An 8,796-nucleotide genomic window follows, 5' to 3' on the forward strand; every position below is an offset into this window, starting at 1 on the left:
TGAGGGGGACTACTGAAGCCTGAATGCTCTAGAGCCTGTGCTCTGCAACAAGAGAAGCCACCGCAGTGAGAAGCCCGGGCCCCACACCTAAAGGATAGACCAGGCTCGCCACAGCCAGATGGAGAAGGCAATGGCACCCCACTCCAGTCCTCCTGCCTGGAAAATCCCATGGACGGAGGAGCCTGGAAGGCTGCAGTCCATGGGGTCGCTGAGGGTCGGGCTCAACTGAGCAACTTTACTTTCACTTTTCACTTTCATGCATTGGGGAAGGAAATGGCAACCCACTCCAGTGTTCTTGCCTGGAGAATCCCAGGGACGGGGAAGCCTGGTGGGCTGCCGTCTGTGGGGTCACACAGAGTCGGACACGACTGAAGCGACTTAGCATAGCCACAACCAGAGAAAAGCCTGTGGAGCAACGAAGACACAGCACAGCCAAGTGAGTAAACAAATACTTAAAATTGATTTTTAAAAAACTGAGGCAGAAAGAGCGATACCTGCAAGGATTAGGAAGGTGGCCACCGTGAGTGGGGTCTCTTCTGTCAACATTCAGCCTGCCTTCTGTGCCTCCGACTACAATCCAGTCCTTAGCTGTGGCACTCACATCTAAGTTGCTTCAAGAATCTTCTTATTCTTTGTGCCCCAAGTCTGTGTCCCACATAATTTATTCTACACTCCACTGCCAGAAACATTTTCCAGAACACTTTCATCTTGTCACCTCACAGTTAAGGGTTCCAATGGCCCCTACTGCGGCCAAGCCCCTCCATTCCCCCACAGCATGTACTGGTTTCCCACCTTGTACGGGACACTTTTCTGGGCACTGTGCCTCCACCAGGGCAGCACGAAGACCAGCTTCCTGCTCTCACAGGGCTTTCGTTCCTGAAGGACAAGACAGACACCAGACACATATCAAGATAACTTCAGGTAATAGTGTTGTTGTTAGTCACTCAGCCACGTCCAACTCTTTGTTCCCCCATGGACTGTAGTCTGTCTGTGGAATTCTCCAGGCAAGAATACTGGAGTGGGTAGCCATTCCCTTCTCCAAGGGATCTTCCTGACCCAGGAACTGAACCCACGTCTTCCACATTGCAGGCAGATTTTTAACATCTGAGCCATCAGGGAAGCCCAAGGCAATAGTAAGTGCCAACAAGAAAACAGAGAAATTGTGACAGAGGGGATGACCTGAAGGGTTCTGAGGTGGTCTGGAAAATCTGGGGGTGGAATCTGTTCCAAGAGTGGGAACAGCAGGTACCAAAGCCCTAACTTCGGGCCCTTCAGGGGCTGACCTCCTTGGGGAAGTATCCATCCTTCTAGCTAAGTGCTTGTCAGAATGGTCAAGTGTGTTACCCTCCTGAAGACAACAAGGCCAGAGCACAAGAACCCTTTCTAATTCTTACCAGACCACCTGGCGTGCTGACCTCCTGGGGAACTCAATTGAATCAAGCTCAGTGTCCTAATCCAGCAGGTGGGGTCACAGAGTGTTGAGCTCCAATCCAACCTTAACTCACATTCCTGAACCTTTTTAAGCTAGCATCCTCTCTGTCCTCCCCTCTCTGGGTAAAACTTGGCAAAGTTTATACACTTTAATAAATCAATATTATATGAATATAAAATTTCAGAACAAAAGTTATTCTTTGCCTCATTAGATAAGTCTCCTCTCAAGAATGAAAATGTTTTACCTGCTGGACTGATTTAGTCAACTCTTTGAAAAAGCATTTAAACTTTTGAAATTGATATTAACAATAGTGACTTGTGGAAAAAGCTTTATCTTGAAGTAGCAGTTTTGTTTAAAGATGTTTGTTGAAAGGCTGTCATTGCTTTACTCATTGAATTAATATTAATAATTAATATTACCTTTGCACCTCCCCTGGTGGCTCAGCGGTAAAGAGCTTGCATTGCTGGAAATATAATGAGATACAGGTTCAGTCTCTGGGTCAGGAAGATCCCCTAGAGGGGGACATGGCAACCCAGTCCGGTATTCTTGCCTGGAGAATCCCATGGACAGAGGAGCCTGGCAAGCTAGGGTCACAAAGAGTCGGACATGAGTGAAATGACTCAGTACACATGCAATATTACCCTGAAGCACTTCTGTGTGTTAGGTATGGCACATATTCCTGGGTATACAGGATAAGTAAAATAGACACATTCTATTGCCCTTGTAGTTTACAATCTTGTTGGAGATACAGGTTAGGAAATAATAAAAGAGACAAATACATAATTTTGGCTTATGATACATTCTGTTAAAGAAACAAACAGCATACAGGACAGAGAATAACGGAAAATTTTGCATAGAAATTTGTGGTCAGGGAACACCTTACCTTTAAACATTGACTCAGCTGTGCAAACAAAAGTGATGAATTTCACAAATTTTATTAGATTCTAAATAATTTGCTTAACACTAACAGGTAGTTTCTGATGTTCCAGTATACCTTTGTACATTCTTACAGAAAGGATGGGTTCGCTGTGTCCTACAACCATTCCCCACTCACCATGTGTTTATAGTATATTATCATTGTAAAGTAAGAATACTCACCAAGGGGGTGACACTCTGTTCTTTGTATCCCTGGAGCATATTCTCTACCAGTCATCTGAGCTGGATAGAGTGACAGTGTGTTTCCCAATGAGATCTATCCCTCTGAGGAGTTCCAAGCATGCAGATGGCTGTGGTCTCCTGGTGGTCAGGTCCTACAGCTACACAGCAAAAGCCCTACGGGGCACACACTTCGCCTGGCTAGAACGTGGTGTCCATGGAACATCTGGGGGACACTGGGGTTGGAGACCAGTGACTATGTCAGTCCCATGACCACAGGCCTCATCCCACCCTGACCTGAGACTTCACAGCCCTAGGCTGTGGGTCCTGTGAGGCCCACAGGAGAGCATAGACGAATTAGGGCCGATACTTCAGGACCTCACAGAGTTAGTACAGGAAGGCACTTATGAGTCCAGCTAAATGGTTTGTTCTGAAGCAGCTCCCCCATTCTTCTCAGGAGCATGAGAAGCATGAAGCAGGCTTGGAGAGCTGTGTCTGTGCATGCCCAGCGCATTCAGAAATTATTGTGAATACCAGCAACCAACAAACACATGTGGAGCATCCCTCCCTGCATTCCTGAAGGGAATGTGGAAACACTAATAACGAGAAGGACAATTAGAAAGTCACAGGACAGAATCTGCTTGGTGAGATCCCTGAGCTGGTTTTAAGCAATCTGCGGTGTTCTGAGCAGGAGTCCCCAGCAAAGAAACATGTCTAGGATTGTTGGACGACTATCAGTTAGCAGTTCTTCAGATAAAACAAAAGTATTTCTAGTCCGGGCCTGCAGCAGGTGGGGAAGGATAAGGAAACAATCAGGGGGTCAAGCGGGAGACGGCTGTGTGAGGCCGAGTAACCCGGATGTGCGGCCATTTCGTTTCTCTTCAGATGAGTTCCCAGGGCGGGGAACACTTACTTAGTCCTAAGACTAAACTCAGATAAGAACTTAGGTAGAAATTAATCACCGTTATGAGAGCCAGTGATTGCCATAAGCATTTCTGACCAAGGATGGTTTCTTCCTTTTATTCATTCACTAACATTTGTTGAGCGCCTACTATGTGCCAGGTACTACTGCTGCTCTGCCGTCAGTGCCTCCAAAGGTCAAAGAGACAGTCTCCGCACTCACAGAGTTCACATCCTAGTGGAGTCAGTGGGGGAGACGGAAAATAGACTAATAAATGAGCAAGTGCTGTGAAAAGCACTAGAGCAGGTAAGAAGGGGGTGAGGCGCAGGGTGATGCCAAGGGGGCCTTCAGAAAAGCCCTCTTTAAGGGATATTGCATAGAGGGATCAAGGAGGCCCTTCTGATAAGTGACATCTGTGTAGACAGTACAGAGTAAACTGTCTGGGAAGATGTAAGGAGAGGATTCCCACAGAACAGGAGAAGCAAGTGCAAACCCTGGGGGCAAGGAGTGTTCTTGGCATGGTCGAGGAAAAGCAAGAAGCTGTGTGGCTGAGCAAATGAGGGAAAGGATGGTAGGGAATGAGATCAGAGATTTAGGCAGGGGTTGGACCATGTTAAGCCATGAAAAGATAAGAGCTGTGGAAATGTTTTGAGCAGAGAACTGATGGTATCTACTTCAGACTTTAAAGCAGTCACTTTGGCTGAGTGTACAAAACAGAGGGGAAGCAGGAATAGCCCAGGGAGGACACAAAGGAGTTAGATCATTCACAGGTGTTAACATGAGATTGCCCAGCCATACCAGGAAGCCTTGGTGAAGGTGAGTTAAGAATGAGTCACATTTCAAAATTATAGAATTTCAGTTAATCAGAAAGTCTGTGACTGCCACAGTCTTATATAGTAGCCACTAACCACATGTATATATTGACAACTTGAAATGCAACTAGTCTGAATTGAGACGTTCTATGAGTGTAAATTACACTGAGTTTCAAAGACTTGGTGCCCCCCAAAAAAGAAAGAAAAGAACAAGGAAAAAAAACAGAAACTAGAATGTGAAGCATTTCATTAAAAATTTTATACTATACTAATTAAAAGTTGAAATGATAATGTTTCCAATATACTGAGTTAAATAAAACATACTCTTTTCTCTCCTTAGAATTTTTATCGCATAATAGCACATATGCCACATGTTAACCTTTTACTATATATTGTATTCCCAGGTGGCTCAGAGTAAAGAATCCGCCTGCCAAGGCAGGAGAAGCGGGTTCAGTCCTTGAATTGGGAAGATCCCCTGGAGAAGGAAATGGCAACCTACCCCAGTATTCTTGCCTGGGAAATCCCATGGACAGAGGAGCCTGGTGGGCTACAGTCCACAGGGTTGCCAAAGAGTCAGACAGGACTGTGTGACTAGATTACAACCACAACCCTGTTAGCCACACAGTTTAAATGCTTGATCTTGGATTGAAAGGAACGTCATGAGTGCCAAGCTATTGGCAAGCTGCTCTGAGAATTTTCAAATTTGTCTGAACATGGGCATTCATAGAGCAAGCTGTAGACAAGTTTTGATAAAAAGAATAATGTGGCCTCTCTTCTCAAAGGACTTAATTTAGCAAAGTAATGACAAAGAAAAGTAATCTCATTTAAATTAGGACCACATTTTTCAAATGAAATCAAACGCTTCTATTACAGGCTCTTTCTCTTTTTCCTGCTGCCTCTGACCCCATGGCCTGCAAATCACATTCCTTATGGTGGAGTTCAGTTGTTAACGTATGTAAATATGACTTACTTTAGGGCTCATGAAATCTAGACATTAGGGCTAAGGTTTATCCCCTCAACCAGGAGGAAGCAAATCCTTCTTAGACTTGGAAAAACCTGCTCTAGAAATTAACTTCATCTATTTCTTTTTACTTTTTAAAATGGAGCTACTAGGAAATTTAAAATTAAAATTTGTGGCTCACATTATATTTCTGTTGGACATCACTGGCATTATAAACTGACTTACTTATACAAAGAAATCCTTTGTGATTTCAAGACTTGAACATTTTTCTAAAATGTGTTGTCCATTTTCTGGTTTTAGTAGGCAAAGTTATGCAAAATATAGCTAACATAATTAGACTTACTTTCATTAAGCAGCTGAGCGTGTCAGTGATTTTGCATCATCAAAGCTTTGTTCTAAACATCTCTCAGTGTTCCGGTTCTCATAAAGATGGTAAAATGGCTCTTCTGCACTGGCTTTGCCCTTGGAGGGGCCTCTGGCCTGGAGACCTGAGCTTCACACATTCAGAACACGAACTTCAGAGGTTTCCTGGCTGAGCTCCTAAGGACAAATTTCTCAAGAGTTCATATGAGAACAGTGACTTCCCAAAAGGACAGGCTTTTCTGGGTCATTCTATCTGGCTTCTTGCTAATTAATTTTTTCACCTGTCAAAGGTATCATGGGTTGGGCCCCAAATCCAGGTGGGGCAATGCAAGCTACAGGGTAGATCCCTTGCACAGGGGCCAAGCTGTGCTGAAGATGAACGGCTTTACACATGCAAGGCTGCAGTGTGGGAACGGGGTGGGCAGGCCTCACAGAGACGGCCACTAACGTGGGCTCACCTCAGCTGTATGTCTCCCAGTGCCCCCTCAGCTTTCCAACATCTCACTTCCCAGGGATAATCGAGCTTTAGAGGAACAAGTTAAACTGTTCAGATCCTCTAAAGGTGGCCATACCCACTCAGAAAGCAACTTATTAAGAAAGGAATCATCAGGAATCGGAACATTTGGGTTAGACGATTCCTTCGCTCTGCTCTCTGTGGAAGAGATTGTTCAGGAGGCAAATCCATCAGTATTTGGAGTCTGCTTGGTAGGCAAAGACTAGGAGTAGTAGAGATAGAAGGGTGTCCTAAACATTTGGAAAAGGGAGAGGGGTTAAATCACAACGCCAAATCGCCCAGTAGGTTGAAGAGCCATTTCTATTGCTTAGCTTGGAGTAAATATTCAAGAGCTATTTATGGTCTGCATGCATGTCCAATCTAAGAGTCAGTGAGACAGAATGATTCCTGGGGCAGAGCAAGACACGACTGAAGTGTTAACATATCTTATGGAGGAATGAGTTAATCACCCACAGAAGCACAGAAAGGAGGGGGTTTCAGAAGCAAGCTTTGGCTGTGCCTATTGGTATCATCCCAGGAGACCAGGGTGAGTTTATTGGAGGTGGATTAGAGGTCAGTGAGCACATAGAGGGCCCAACTGAGGAGAAGGACATATCTGGCTGTCAGAGCCCAGATCATCCAATATCTGAGTCCTAGAACTATTAATATGTTACTAGGTTCTTAATCCAGGATCACTCAGCTGACAATTCAACTTCCTGCAGCTTTCCACCATGAGATACTGTACTAATGAGATTTATCTGATTATCTAGCCTGTCTAAGAGTTATATTTTTCTATCCTGGTTAGTTAATTGAATTTATAGTTAAAGATAGCAACATTTTTGAGCAAAGAATTTATTCACAGAGTGAAGCATTTAAATGAATTGTGCCTTCAAGTCCACGAGACTTACTCAAATGGCGGATTTAGTAAGTCCAGCTAGTGCATCCTTCCTATTGAGATCCCTGTGTGCTACTGAATTCCACTGCCTTCCAATGCAGTCTTCAGCAGTGAGTACAAAGAATCACATTCCAGTCTGACTGAGATGGCGAACTTGGAATCTGTAAGTGCAATCAGCTGACCAGAGCCCCACACTTTGGATAGCTGTGTGGACTATAGGGGTTGTTGTTCAGTCAGTCTCTCAATTGTGCCCGACTCTTTGCAGCCCCAGGGAATGCAGCACACCAGGCTTCCCTGTCCTTCACCATCTCCCAGAGTTTGCTCAAACTCATGTCCGTTGAATCAGTGATGCCATCCATCCATCTCGTCCTCTGTCGTCCCCTTCTTCTCCTGCCTTCAATCTTTCCCAGTATCAGGGTCTTTTCTAATGAGTCAGCTCTTAGCATGGAGTGGCTAAGTATTGGAGCTTCAGCTTCACCATCAGTCCTTCCAATGAATATTCAGGATTGATTTCCTTTAGGACTGACTGGTTGGATCTCCTTGCAGTCCAAGGGACTCTCAAGGTGTTGAGAAGAGAAAGAAACTGAGCTGAATGTTTACTTACCTGAAAACAGCTCTTGGAGGTTTTTCAAAGGTCAGTCTCTGTTGTCAGCATTTTGATGTATGAAAATATAAAATCAGTGTTGTAGTTTCTTCATGCCTGCTGTATAGTCAGGCCACTCAAGATGGGTGCCCTCTTGCTCTCTGTACGTCCTGTGCTCAAATAGTGCCTGCTACACCTACACCATCCTCACATGACTGACCTTCCTACATACTGGCCCCAGTATTGATTTTGAATCAATACTGACTCAAAAATACTGATTATTTTTGAATCAGTGTTTCACATAACTTTTTCTCTTTTTAAAATGTTTTATTATTTTAATATTTATCTCATTTTATTTTTCCCTGGTGGCACAGATGATAAAGAATCCACCTGAAATGCAGAAGACCCAGGTTTGATCCCTGGGTTGGGAAGATCCCCTAGAGGAGGAAATGGCTGCCCACTTCAGTATTCTTGACTGGAAAATTCCATGAACAGAGGCAGACTACAGTCCACGGGGTTGCAAAAAGTCAGCCATGACTGAGAACACATGCGTATGCATACTGGTTATGAAGGTAATGTCAGAGCTGAGAAACCAAAGAGGACACAGGAAGGAAATCTTGAGAGGAACAAAAGTGGGCATTTCTACTTCCCCTGGGGATGGAGAGACAACAGGCGGTGTCCCAGGGTTAGCACTGTCTCACTGGGTCTATGAAGGAGATGCAGCCAGCAGTGGGCACACAAACCAAAGTAGGGGCTGGGGATGGGTAGAAATCCTCAGCTTCTCCCTTCCTCTTGCCTTGTAGTCTTCTACCAATTCTCCCAATGACTGAATTTAGCAGTGAGGAGGCAAGGGAGCCTGGAAAATACATTTCCCTACTTTAAAGGGCTAGACGGAGAAGGGCCAATCTTGAATCTAACAGCAAATAGACACTATGCAAAAATCAGCAATGTAGTGGTAAGTAAGCCACAACTATAGCAATGGGTGGATGGGGATGGGGAAAAGAGAGACTGAAAGTTTACTGTAGCCAGTGATTAAAGAGAGGAGTTGGTGGCCCACAAGGACTTTCTTCTGTTTATCTTGAGCAAACGTGATTATCAAATATTTTAAAGGATTTTGGGGAAAGTGAGGGAGAGTGTCATTAGAATGAGCTAAAATCCAGGAAGCATGAACTAGTAGGAAGTATTAAAGAATAATGCATGCTTGGCTTGTAAAATAAAAGATTTAGAAGTAGCGCTGAACTAACTTCTTATGGATACAACT

This window comes from Capricornis sumatraensis, chromosome 2 (genome assembly GCF_032405125.1).
Source record: "Capricornis sumatraensis isolate serow.1 chromosome 2, serow.2, whole genome shotgun sequence".
Classification (NCBI taxonomy): Eukaryota; Metazoa; Chordata; class Mammalia; order Artiodactyla; family Bovidae; genus Capricornis; species Capricornis sumatraensis.